We start from the raw sequence: 13,195 nt of genomic DNA, 5'->3' as shown, positions 1-13,195 counted from the left end.
TGCTGGCATATAGGAGAGGTAGATCCGACGGGCAGGGACTGAACGTTAGTGGGAAACGACGGACCACAGATGGACTGGACGGATATGTCAGAGGCGCCCGTGGAACAGGCCTGCGGTTCTGACGCGTCGCGAAAACTCGCTCGTGTACGACCAGCTAAAATCTGAGAGACATTTCGGAGCTATTTTCTGGGCATTTTGGAGTAAGGGGCCAGTGGTGGCTTCTACAGACCACGTGCACCTCGTTTGCTTTCTCACCAGTTACTGCAGCATCAGATTCTGGTAGGTTATAGCAGCTCGCCAAGTAGTACGCACAAAAGCCACCTGTGCAATTTTATAGTTGGGCGCACGAAGAATGTTAACGCAGCATTCAGCTACACATTGTCTACTGCAGCTCTGAGATGGATAGATACATGCTGTAGTATAAAGCAACGTTTTACAGTATTCGACGTGATGATTGAAAAAGAAATAGGAAATTTGTTTATTACTGACAAACTACAAAAGAGAGAAACACTGCATAGAGGACGGTTCAAAGTTTTGACAAAGTTGTGCTGTTGTTTTTTTGTAGCAACATGGCGACTACACACAAGAGAAATTATTTTGTGTGTTGGAATTTGCGCATAGTCACTTCACTGTTCAAGTGGAACGCGAATTCCGCCACCAATTCGGCAGGACGCCACCTCTGCACAAGTAGATTTACGAGTGAGGTGCATAATTATTGGAAGTTAGTTGCATATGCGAAGGGAAGAGCACCACTAGTCGGGCACGTACGTCCGATGGAAATATTGAACGTATACGAGATGCGTTCACACGGAGCGCTCGAAAGTTCACGAGACGTCCAGACCAGGAACTTCAGCTTCGTCATACAACTGTGTGACGTGTTCTGAAACGACCCCTACATGTGGAACCTAACAAGTTGCAGTTACTACGGCAATTTCTTACCGGCGACCATAAAACAAGGTACGAATTTTGCAGTTCACTTGTCTATGACATGGCAGAGGGCACTTTTTCCGAACGACTCATTTTTTTCGAACGAATCGATGTTTCGTCAATCCGGGTAAAGTAAACCGCCACAATTTAATAATTTAGGGGTCACATAATTCTAGCGTCGTCGTCGAACGTGGAGTAGACTCGTCGAAAATGAAATTGGTCAGGGCCTTTCTTTTTTGCAGAGGTAACTGTGACATAAATATCATAACTGGATATGCTGCAAAATTGGTTGCTATCTCAACTTCACAAACGTTCTAATGACTTCATTTTTGTGCAACATGACGCCACTCCTCTCTTCCGTCCTGTGATGTAGCAGTATCTCGACAGCACAATCCCACAACTTTGCATTTGGTTAAAAAAATGGCTCTGAGCGCTATGGGACGTAATATCTGAGGTCATCAATGCCCTAGAACTTAGAACTACTAAGGACATCACACACATCCATGCCCGAGGCAGGATTCGAACCTGCGACCGTAGCTGTCACACGGTTCCAGGCTGAAGCGCCTAGAACCGCTCGGTCGTTTGAATTTCGAGGGAGAGATGGACGAAAAGATCTTGTTCATTGTTTCTGTCCTGCCAGACCACCAAACCTCACACTTCGTGATTTTTTTTTCCGGTGGCCGCACGCAAAAGATAGAGTCTTTGTCTCACGTATGGCAGCTAGCTCAAAAATCAAATGCTTGAAGCTATCGATTCAATAGACAGGGAACAGTTGATTCGTATGTGGAATGAAATGGACCACCGTTTCTATGCTTCTCGAGCGGCATGGTTCCATCTCGAGTGTATGGTACAGTGTACGCGCGAACGGAATCTTCCTCTATCCACTGAGATGCACAGTGTGCTTCTGTCTTTCATATGTTGTCTGCAGTAAACGATCCAAATCTGTTCCTTCTTTTTGAATCACCCTCTACCGGCATATAAGCCCCCATTTCAAACAGTAACCATCAGCATCGTGCACTCGTTTGGTGCAATTTCCACCTCAGTGATCAGTCAGATGAGATGCTGAGTATCTATAGCTTCATCGAGCGGCACAGTCAGCTACGCAAGGCCGTCGGTCTGCTAGCCCTGACAGTCCCAGGGTCCCAACTGGTACTACATAAGCGAAGATTCTCGTTGCGTGGCGTCTACTGATACTCTAGCCAGTCCTCAAGAGTGCTGGGTTCGAGGCCCCTGCACACCCAGGGTACGCCAGTCTAGTTGTGGCTCAGTGTGCTGTATAGCGGTCACCTTTCTCGCATCAGCAAGACCGACGCCGTCAGCCGCTGTTACATTAACTCAGTATACCGCTGCCTCAGCACAATTATTTGCTGCTGCCAGCCATAGTCATCACGTACCACAGCCGTCCTCCCTTTGTATGAAAAACGTCGAATTATGCCGAATGTTCTACTGAGCCATCATCATTCACACCACGCTCGCCATGGCATTCCCCAGACGCCATTCTGGAGTCAAAAGCTGCGATCCTGCAACACTGGTGCCAGTGTCATGATCAACACAAACACGACACCATTAAACCTGATTTATGTCCCTAGGTTAGTTAGGTTTAAGTAGTTCTAAGTTCTAGGGGACTAATGACCACAGCAGTTGAGTCCCAAAGTCCTCAGAGCCATTTGAACCATTTTCTCTCTAGCTCCCTCCCCCTCTCTCGGATAAGGTCACCCGATACTAGAAATGGAGGATGCCAATAATGTCAGCAGCCTGCCTTTGGGGGCAATTCTATGACCAAACGTAACGCCATCTCTAATTTCATGGAAAAGACAATGGAGAAGAGACGCACTGCACATCTCATATGCCGTCAGCACAAAAAGTTTCGAGTCTGATAAAAAACAGAAAAAGTTAAGACGATAGTTTTTATGCTTCAGGCATTCTACAATCTCCCCTTCCTCCCCCCTCACCCCTCCCCCCCCCCCCTCCTTCGCACTTGAGTACAACGCACAGAACGTTCACACAGCCAAGTGAAACTATCAGGATAGTCCTTCTTCAGGATGTTGTTCGGCTCATGCGTCACATTGGCTTAATATCAGCTATAATGTCAAAGTGTTCACTCTTTGCTTGAACTTCACTTTGTCGTTCTTTAATTGGTTCATACTGAGAACACTAAGTCTCGTCATCTGTGATAATTTTTTTTCTGGAAAGGAATTGCCAACATTCTGCCTCTCAAAGAAGTCACAACAGACGACCACACAAGAATCAAAACATCCCATTCAGTGAGTAGACATACATTTTAGCAGTCGACCACTGAAATTAGCAGTAGGTCTTGCAGTTTGTCTACACACGTTCCAGAAAGGTGAGCCCTAGGATGCCGTATGTTTGAAATTTAGCAACGCCACTCGAATCACACCAGAGGGACTCAATGTTGTTGTGGTCTTCAGTCCTGAGACTGGTTTGATGGAGCTCTCCATGCCACTCTGTCCTGTGCAAGCTTCTACATCTCCCAGTACCTACTGCAACCTACATCCTTCTGAATCTGCTTTGTGCATTCAACTCTTCGTCTCCCTCTACGATTTTTACCCTCCACGCTGCCCTCCAATACGAAATTCGTGATCCCTTGATGACTCAGAACATGTCCTACCAACCGATCCCTTCTTCTGGTCAAGTTGTGCCACAAACTTCTCTTCTCCCCAATCCTATTCAATACTTCCTTATTACTTATGTGATCTACCCATTTAATCTTCAGCATTCCTCTGTAGCACCACACCTCGAAAGCTTCTATTCTCTTCCTGTCCAAACTATTTATCGTCCATGTTTCACTTCCATACATGGCTACACTCCATACAAATACTTTCAGAAATGACTTCCTGACACTTAAATCTATACTCGATGTTAACAAATTTCTCTTCTTCAGAAGCATTTTCCTTGCCATTGCCAGTCTACATTTTATATCCTCTCTTCTTCGACCATCATCAGTTATTTTGCTCCCCAAATAGCAAAACTCCATTACTACTTTAAGTGTCTCATTTCCTAATCTAATACCCTCAACATCACCCGACTTAATTCGACTACATTCCATTATCCTCGTTTTGCTTTTGTTGATGTTCATCTTATATCCTCCTTTCAAGACACTATCCATTCCGTTCAACTGCTCTTCTATGTCCTTTGCTGTCTCTGACAGAATTACAGTGTTATCGGCGAACCTCAAAGTTTTTATTTCTTCTCCATGGATTTTAATACCTACTCCGAACTTTTCTTTTGTTTCCTTCACTGCTTGCTCAATATACAGATTGAATAACATCGGGGAGAGGCTACAACCCTGTCTTACTCCCTTCCCTACAACTGCTTCCCTTTCATGTCGCTCAACCCTTATAACTGCCATCTGGTTTCTGTACAAATTGTAAATAGCCTTTCGCTCCCTGTATTTTACCCCTGCCACCTTCAGAATTTGAAAGAGAGTATTCCAGACAACATTGTCAAAAGCTTTCTCTAAGTCTACAAATGCTAGAAACGTAGGTTTGCCCTTCCTTAATCTAGCTTCTAAGATAAGTCGTAGGGTCAGTATTGCCTCACGTGTTCCAACATTTCTACGGAATCCAAACTGATCTTCCCCCAGGTCTGATTCTACTAGTTTTTCCATCCGTCTGTAAAGAATTCACGTTAGTATTTTGCAGCTGTGACTTATTAATTTTCACATCTGTCAACACCTGCTTTCTTTGGGATTGGAATTATTATATTCTTCTTGAAGTTTGAGGGTATTTCGCCTGTCTCATACATCTTGCACACCAGATGGTAGAGTTTTGTCAGGACTGGCTCTCCCAAGGCCGTCAGTAGTTCCAATGGAGTGTTGTCTACTCCGGGAGCCTTGTTTCGACTCAGGTCTTTCAGTGCTGTGTCAAACTCTTCACGCAGTATCATAGCTCCCATTTCATCTTTATCTACATCCTCTTCTATTTCCATAATATTGTCCTCAAGTACATCGCCCTTGTATAGACCCCCTATATACTCCTTCCACCTTTCTGCTTTCCCTTCTTTGCTTAGAACTGGGATTCCATTTGAGCTCTTGATGTTCATACAAGTGGTTCTCTTATCTCCAAAGGTCTCTTTAATTTTCCTGTAGGCACTATCTATCTTACCCCTAGTGAGATAAGCCTCTACATCCTTACATTTGTCCTCTAGCCATCCCTGTTTAGCCATTTTGCACTTCCTGTCGATCTCAGTTTTGAGACGTCTGTATTCCTTTTTGCCTGCTTCATTTACTGCATTTTTATATTTTCTCCTTTCATCAATTAAATTCAATATTTCTTCTGTTACCCAAGGATTTCTACTAGCCCTCGTCTTTTTACCTACTTGATCCTCTGCTGCCTTCACTACTTCATCCCTCAAAGCTACCTATTCTTCTTCTACTATATTTCTTACCCCCATTCATGTCAATTGTTCCCTTATGCTCTCCCTGAAACTCTGTACAACCTCTGGTTCTTTTAGTTTATCCATGTCCCATCTCCTTAAATTCCCAAATTTTTGCAGTTTTTTCAGTTTTAATCTATAGGTTATAACCAATAGATTGTGGTCAGAGTCCACATCTGCCCCTGGAAATGTTTTACAATTTCAAACCTGGTTCCTAAATCTGTGTCTTACCATTATATAATCTATCTGAAACCTGTCAGTATCTCCAGGCTTCTTCCATGTATTCAGCCTTCTTTTATCATTGTTGAACTCAATAACATTTAGTACCTCACGAAGTCTCAAGCAGCACGATGTATCTAATATTGCTTTCCTTAATCTATACCAGCACAGTAATTACATTTTTAAATGAAACTCATGCCTTTCCTTCTGTTAAAACTACCACGCTGAGAGGCCATGATCCATACCTGAAACAGGAGACCGAAATCTTTAATAGTATGGGACAGTGGCAGGGGAATCCTTAGTCGTAGTGTGGCACATTTCTGTGCATTTTAAAGACAGATATACATCACGTAGGTTGATGTTCATGTGGATCGTGAGGCTCGGTAATGAGTAACACAAGGGCTTAAATAGTGACAGTAGAGTCAGGAATCTGAAACACTGACAGATCGTACACCATACATTATATTCTCTATTTTGTCTTCTTTTTTCTTCTTATTAATTAATTTATTTATTTATTTCACTTAGTTGAAAAGGAAAATGTGTTCGCAGTGTGATATAGAAAATGTGACCTGCTGCGGAATATTGAAAAGAACGTAGTCACATTGCAGCAAAATGGTAAAATATAGAGGACAAAATATTCGGGAGTGTAGTTATTGGAGTAGAATGAGATGCATTCCGAATGCAGTGCAATAGATAGTTTGTTACATTAGATATTCTACGAAACGTGCTTCTATACGTCTAATGTTCATAAGACGCATGTTACTCTTGACACTGGTAGTGCATCATTAAATAATTAGATAGAAGGTGTCACTTTTTGCCACATCGATAGTTAGCTCCAGAAATGCACAGCAATTTAGAACAGTATTACAACGTATACCTACCTATGCTGAAATTTATTGAGCCAGTGTGAGACATAGGTTAAACAGAGTACGTGAAAAGTGGGACAGCTCTTTTGAAGTACGTTCAAAATCTAATAGCCAATGCCTATATGGCTGTCGCACAGTTTTCAGAGATTTTACGTTACGAGATATACGTAGCAAATATGTGCCCATAATGTTCGTTCAGAACAATCTAGAACAATCTGCATTGTTGCCCATTTTATTCAAGATGGCGGCTCTCTCTGTCTGATAGATGTGGCGACATTGCATTGATGACATTGCCACCCCCCCCCCCTTCTACTCCCTCCCTCACTTCTCGTCCCCTCCTTCACTTCCCCTCTCCTCCCCAACTCCCCTTCCCCTCCCCACCCCTCCCCAACCTGTGAAATGGTGGTAGAAAGACGCAATCTGTGCTGAGCTACTGGAGAGGAAGATTATAAGGTACTGTCTTTATATATTTGGTTTATTTATTTTTGAGGGTATTATCCTGCCGATGGATTGTCCTACAGCTGCTTTCAAACTTCACCAGCTCCCAACCACACTTTTCACCGGAACTGCCCCCCCCCCCCCCCCAGTTTTTTTCGATCTCACGTGTGTATTTTCTTCGAAGTTTAAAGACTGATTGCTCTAGTCCACAATACCGCCAGTAGAACGTTTTGGAAAGTGTCCTACAGTCACACCCCCACTTTTTTGTGGGGGAGGCGTTTTATTCACCTTGTTGTGTGCCCTAGTCTAAAATATCATTCGAAACTGGTGAGAAACTGTCCCACAGCTGCTGCCATAAGAAATGCCTCCATCCGATATGCATGTATACAATTACTGAGGAAGCTGTACACAATAAGAATGGATAGAACGGAGAACCTTCACTGTAGTGTAGGAAGAGTTGCCTCAGTATTGATCTACAGATAACATAACTGCTGAGTTACATGGGCACAGATACATAGCAAGAAAGGATAGGACACCAAACTATCAGTGAAATGTACGAAAAGAGCCTGTTACCGATCTGCTGAGCAACTTGTACACAGCTACATGGTAAAAAGGAACAGGGCAGTAAACTATCGCTGAAGCGTAGGAAGGCCAATACACACTACCACAATTGACAGAAAATGCATCATTGCCTTTCACAGCGATATTGTGAAAACACCACCGCTCTTCAACAATGGATCAGAACGCAACATCTGCGTTGGTAATTTAGAAAAATCATTGTAATAACACAACTACCGCTAAAACTAACCCCAAAAGATCTCGTCACGAGATAGTGGCTGCAGCTGCTTGTGTGTTCAACTTGGTGTGTGGATACAGACTAAAAAGCTTAGGACCAGCCTTACCTTCTACCTTCCCTGCCTCTTCTCCTTCCTCCCCCTTCCCCCATGGGTATGGATCCAGTTTTCCAGGCCTGTTCTGAAATGATGCTGATGGTGCAGAAAGAGCTGTCTGTTGGCCGTGTTTATATTGTTTCTGGTCTGCAGAAATCAGTCACATACGGACAAAAGACTTCCTTTAAGTCGTTAAACGTATTTCTCGGAAATACTGTCCCCGCTGGAACAATTGCGAGATGCCTGACTATTTGTCACAGATGAAGAACTTAATGGTAAACACAGGCAAGCTTTCAAACGCTCTGGACGTACTGGTCTTGTCTGAAAGTGGTCCTCAGTCTTATCTCGGGAAAACGTTGAAATAGCCCGTCCTGTGGGGAATGGGACACTCTCAGGTCCACACACTAATTATCATTCTGTGCGCCGATCAGCCCACTCTGTCCCCGACAAGTGGAGAGCAGTGTCTGCACTCTGTAGCCTCCGCCAATGCAGGTGCTTTTAACGCATCACCACTCACATTTATCTGCTTCTTCATTTGAACTGTCTGAAGGCTGTCTGGTAGAGGTTTCAGGCGCTCAACTATACCGAATAACACCTTTGAGTGCGTTTTCTCGTATAACGTGGAAGGACGAGATGCCTGCTGTACACATGGCACATGAATAGATGTTGGTGAATTTACACGGGTCACTTGCTCTCCATGAAGTAACACGTTGCATGTCTGCCTAAAGGTTTGTCGTTCTTGACAGCTCAACTGCCATAATGTCACGTCTTTCATTTAAAAATTGACTGAATAAACATGAACACTGCGTGAAATATTACCATAGTGTATTCCGCAGGTGTGATTCGTATGAGTGCTACAACGAATATTGTGCTGACGGACGTCATTTCTCGTTGTCTGACGAGTGTAGCCTCGCTGTTTTAAAACGATTACTCTGACATTGCAAATTGTGGATACAGTACTAAATCAGTGACACCTCCAAAATAAGTATAAACTAACCCTCCAGGTGTGATTTTTATGTTTACTACAATGAATATTATTCCGACAGGCCTCACCTTACATCGTGTAGAGGGCACAGTCCCACGCTTTTAAAACGAGTACTGTGATGGCAGCAGTGCCGACAGTGGATATAAATAATGAAATCTCCATCTAAATAAGCGTAAAGTTACTCTTGTGGTATAAACTTACGTTTGTTACAATGAATATTGGACCGAGAACATTGAATCTTTCGGTGAACATACTACAAAGTAAACAGAACCATCCAACAATCATTAACATACATTCAGCTAGCAAGTTCCATCCACTATTGTGAGTAGAAGATTTCACAAAGAAGATAATGCTGATAACCACTATTGAATGAACATTCTCAGACGGATAGACGTGTTTTTCTTGTGAGTGGTACCTGTGTGTTTTGGGAGGAGAGAGATGTAATCCTCTAACAAACAAGTAACTATTTTAAAAAAATCACAATAGCAATGACTATGTTATGCTACTGGTGTCTCCTGGCTTTGGTTCAACAGGAAGACAAAACACTGTCATAACATCACATAAATATCGAAAAAAACTTTCACCAGAACAGTGAATGTGTCTTTACGTTGATGTGTGGATAAAGAGTAAGCAGCTTAGAACCATTCTTAGCTCCCATCGCCGGCCGGGGTGGCCGAGTGGTTCTAGGCGCTACAGTCTGAAACCGCACGACGACTACGATCACAGGTTCGAATCCTGCCTCGGGCATGGATGTGTGTGATGTCCTTAGGTTCGTTAGGTTTAAGTAGTTCTAAGTTCTAGGGGACTGATGGCCTCAGAAGTTAAGTCCCTTAGTGCTCAGAGCCATTTGAACCATTTTTACCTCCCATCCCAACTCCCTTCGTCTCTCCCCCTGCCCCTCACAGAGGTAGAGACAGTTTACCGTGGCCCGTTCCAAACTGTCACTGAACGTACAGAAGAGATCCATCCACCGCAGGTGCTCTGCTTTGATCAGCATTGGGTTGACAATGATATCCTATTACCAGTCTGAAGCTGGGCCCTCCTTTGGGTAGTGGTTGTTTCCCCAGCTTGCCCTAAGCTCTCACTGATCGTACTCAAAGAAAGCCATCGACTGGCAATGGTCTGCTTTGGTCAGTGTTTGGTCGACATTGATATACCGTTTTAGATCTACAGAAGTCAAAAGTATTTCTAGGAAATACAGACCCCTGGAACGATAGTAAAATACTTTACCACTCATCACGGATGGAGCAGACACAGCTCCCTGGAAGACGAAAAGCCAACAATTTGCTATGGCCGGCCACTATGGCTCGTGGTAGCAAGATGAAGGTCCAGTGGCTGCACTCGCCAGAGGGGCGCCGCTGTGACCAATAGCTGTTGAAGTCGCCACAGGTGGTCGATATTCAATATATCGGTGCCAACCTCCCCCACTGCCACAGGCACTTCCAGCACCCTCCCACAGACCTCGTGCTCTCGTAGTCGCTGAACACTCAAAATTAGTGTCTGTAGAAGTGAGTATTACATATATTTCAGATGCCTAAATATCACAACAGAACAGCGGCATTCACGCTATCTTTTCGCTATTGGAAAAAATAGTCCTTTTTACACACAACAGAAAGCTACAATTGGCATTGCTTCCCTCCTCATTATTTCATAACATCCAACTGCGTAAAACTCAAACTATTGTTGATGATGGGTGAACAAACTGCCTTGGTAAGAGCTCCATAACAGTGTATCTTATACATGTGTTAATTTATCACACATCTCCTGTATTTGTGTGATGTGAACAAAATCAAAAACACGTCCTGAATTAAACAGAAACTTCCACTATTTTGGCATGAAAACTGTCGATCACTGCAGAAAATTTCTTGTTATTTAGAGACATCTATCTGAATAAAACTAAGGACTTTAATCACTGAAAACATTCAGTCTACTGAAACATCCATGTTACAAGCTGTTGTGTGAGGAAATATCCATAGGAACAGTTGTATCTAACATCAACTTGCCCCTTATAAGCGACCAGGTACTAAAAAAATAAATAAATTAACAACAAACAAATTTGTGACAATAGTAAAGCAGTCATGGTTCCACGAAAAGAAATACAACTGATTTCTTTTAGTCTGATTGACAAATTTGTATAGTTGAGTTCGTTCCTCATGTTCAAATGTAGTGTGTCTGGAAGTCTTGTAAAAACATTGTAGTGCACGTGCGTATTACATGAATTTCAGGTGCATGAAATAGCAATACAGAACAGTATCTTTCATTCTATTTATTTGCATACTGAAGGAAAAACCTCATCAAATGGAGAAAAACCATGAACTATAAAAATCTCTCTAACGTCTAAGATTTTTATTGTGTCTCTCTCTTCCAATGAGCCACAAACGAATACCGCCCATGTGTTGATATCATATACATGTATTGGTAGATTTCAGGAGATGGTCAATGATCGAAGTTATTTGCACAAGCCAGTGTAAAGTTTTGTTGCCTGTAGTGGAAGAAGACTATATCAAATGTTTCTTTTTTTTCCTGTAACACATCAATGTAAGACTATAACCTTCACATTCTCTTTCCTACGTCAGGTGCTGAGCTGACATAAATACATTTTGAACCATTGGTGCAAACAAAAAGCTGAACATCACATGATGTAGGGTGTGCTACCACATGATGTAGGGTGTGCTGCTCTCACAACACGGACAGAGGGTCATGAAAATAACAGACAGAGGCAGTTCTTCTTATTGACAAAAATGAAACTATGCCAGTTTGTCCACCAAACTGAAAGAAATCAGTTGTTTCTGTTCTCATAGAACCATGACTGTTCTATTATGTGTTGTTGTAACAGATGGTCCCTTATAAGAGGTAAGTTGAAGTTAGATGCAACTGTTCCACTGAACATTTCCGTCACACAACAGTATATAATGTAGATCCTTTGGTAGGCTGAATGTTTTTGGAGATTAAAGTTGTCACTTTTACTCAGATGAAATAGCAATGACATTCTTCGATGATTGGCAGTTTTCACTCCAAAATAGTGGAAGTTTTAGATTCATTTAGTGTATGTTGTCGATTTTATAAAAAGTAGAAAAGTACAAGAGATATGAACTTTCCTAGCAGATAAAAACTGTGTGCCTGACCGAGACTCGAACGTTTGCGTTTCGCGGGCAAGTGCTCTACTATCTGAGCTACCCAAGCAAGACTCATGCCCCGTCCTCACAGCTTTACTTCTGCCAGTAGTTCGTCTCCTACCTTCCAAACTTTACAGAAGCTCTCCCGCGAACCTTACAGAACTAGCACTCCTGAAAGAAAGGGTATTGCGGAGACATGGCTTAGCCACAGCCTTGGGAATGTTTCCAGAATGAGATTTTCACTCTGTAGCGAAGTGTGCGCTCATATGAAACTTCCAGGCAGATTAAAACTGTGTGCCGGACCGAGACTCGAACTCGGGACCTTTGCCTTTCGCGGCAAGTGCTCTACCATCTGAGCTACCCAAGCACAACTCAGGCCCCGTCCTCACAGCTTTACTTCTGCCAGTATCTCATCTCCTATCTTCCAAACTTTACAGAAGTTCTCCTGCGTACCTTGCAGGCATAAGGTGGAGGTTCACAAATGTTTTGGGATGGAATTATGTGAGGCCGACGTACGCCGCTGGCGGTCATGGAAGGCTGTACAGTACATGAAAGCCATCCATCCTCAGACCGATACTGCAAGCATATCTGCTGCATACTGGCGAGGCATCCGGCTTCATAGACGACAATTCGTGCCCCCATCCTGCACATATTGTGAATGACTTCCTTCAGGATAACGATATTGCTCGACTAGAGTGGCCAGCATGTTCTCCAGTCATGAACCCTATCGAGCATGCCTGGGGTAGATTGAAAATGTATATTTATGGACGACGTCACCCACCATCCACTCTGAAGGATCTGCGCCGAAACGCCGTTGAGGAGTTGGACAATCTGGACCAACAGTGCCTTGATGTAGTATGCCTCGATGTAGTATGCCACGACGAATACAGGAATGCATCAATGCAAGAGGGCGTGTTCCTGGCTATTAGAGGTACCGGTGTGTAAGCAATCTGGACCACGTAGAACGTGCAATGTGTGGTTTTCATGAGCAATAAAAAGAGCGGAAATTATGTTTATGTTCATCTCTATTCCAATTTTCTCGGAACCGAGGTGATGAAAAACTTTTCCTGATGTGTGTTGTTTAAAACACTAAATCTAAATGTGATCATATTTGTTAAGGTACGCTGTTAATGTTAGCAGGAAATGCGATTTGCGAGTATGAGACCCTCTAATGGCCAATGACTTAGATGGCTAAACCTGAACAAATTATAATAGGAAAAAGAGAAACTTGCAGACTGAACTCGTTCCTGTTTAAATTCTTCTGCAATATTGACAATGGTAGTAGCACGTATTTGTTTCCCAATGTTCCGTTATTTCAACTGTGAAATTGTAGAAATATCATTCGGTGATAAAGCGCTC

The 13,195-nt window shown here is 43.0% G+C and overlaps 1 protein-coding gene across 1 annotated transcript in view; it reads right to left on the bottom strand.

Annotated features, from left to right (window-relative positions):
• LOC126267782 (endothelin-converting enzyme-like 1) overlaps positions 1-13,195 on the bottom strand; it is a 340,693-nt gene that overhangs the window by 292,522 nt on the left and 34,976 nt on the right. The gene's annotated exons all lie outside the window — the stretch shown is intronic.

Source organism: Schistocerca gregaria, chromosome 4, assembly GCF_023897955.1.
Source record: "Schistocerca gregaria isolate iqSchGreg1 chromosome 4, iqSchGreg1.2, whole genome shotgun sequence".
Taxonomy (NCBI): Eukaryota; Metazoa; Arthropoda; class Insecta; order Orthoptera; family Acrididae; genus Schistocerca; species Schistocerca gregaria.
The sequence above is the reverse complement of the archived record's forward strand: the minus strand, read 5'-3'. Positions and strand labels throughout refer to the sequence as shown.